General features: G+C 32.4%; 1 protein-coding gene across 3 annotated transcripts in view; it reads right to left on the bottom strand.

Moving 5' to 3' along the window:
- The window catches only part of LOC106881841 (nuclear receptor subfamily 2 group F member 1-A), a 137072-nt gene that overhangs the window by 63244 nt on the left and 72586 nt on the right, over positions 1-1242 (bottom strand). The window lies entirely within an intron of this gene.

Raw genomic sequence — 1242 nt, forward strand, 5'->3', positions numbered from 1 at the left:
AAACATACATATATATATATACACATACATATATACACATACATATGTATATATATATACATAAACATACATATATATATATACACATACATATATACACATACATATATATGTACACACACACATATATATATATGTATATATACATACATATATATATACATATACATATACACATATACATACATATACATATACACATATACATACATATATATACACATATACATACATATATATACACATATACATACATACATATATATATATACATGTATATATATATATACATATACATAAACATACATATATACACACACATATATACGTATATATATATTTATATATATATATATATATATGTATATACACATACATGCATACACAGGCAACAACTAGAAGAATCGCCTTCCTATATACGAGAAATTGTCTCATTCATGAAAAAATAAAAAGTCACCACAACCACCACCACCACTAATACAACCTCCACCGTTTCTCCTACTGCTGCTGCTGCTACTACTTCTACTACTACCACTTCTAATCAAGTCAGAATTAGTTTGAACTGTAAATACTGGGAAGGTTAGTGTTAACCAACAAATGAAAAAGAAGGATATGGCATACATATATACACATACATATATATCATGCATATGTATACAAACATATATATACATATACGTACGTGTATATGTATATGGTGTGTGTGTGTGTGTGTGTGTGTGTGTGTGTGTGTGTGTGTGTGTGTGTGTGTGTGTGTGTGTGTGTGTGTGTGTGTGTGTGTGTGTGTGTGTGTGTGTGTGTGTGTGAGCATACATTGCGAATATATATATATACATACGCACACAAACACATGTATATACATACACATATATACGCGCCCAAATACACAGCAATTTGCGACTATTTATCTAATTATCTCTTTTCACTTTATCTGTTTGTCCGCCAACCAAGTAAGTCAGTCAGTCTGTCTGTCTGCCTGGCTGACTGTTGATTCGTCCTTTTCTCTCTTGTCTGACCGTTCGTCCACTTTACAACACGGTAAATAACGATGACCACATTTACATTACATTACATTACATTTCAAAACCCGAGTTTACTTGTGCGTGTTAATTGCGCGTTCGCACGTATAATGCATGTGTGGGCCTGTTTGTACGTATGTGTGTGTCTAGTTGTCTTGTGTGTTTATAAAGAGAGATAACTGCGGCAGCTTGAATCTCAATCTTGCATACACGTGTAGGTTTG

The sequence above is a fragment of the Octopus bimaculoides genome, chromosome 15, assembly GCF_001194135.2.
Source record: "Octopus bimaculoides isolate UCB-OBI-ISO-001 chromosome 15, ASM119413v2, whole genome shotgun sequence".
In the NCBI taxonomy this organism is placed as follows: Eukaryota; Metazoa; Mollusca; class Cephalopoda; order Octopoda; family Octopodidae; genus Octopus; species Octopus bimaculoides.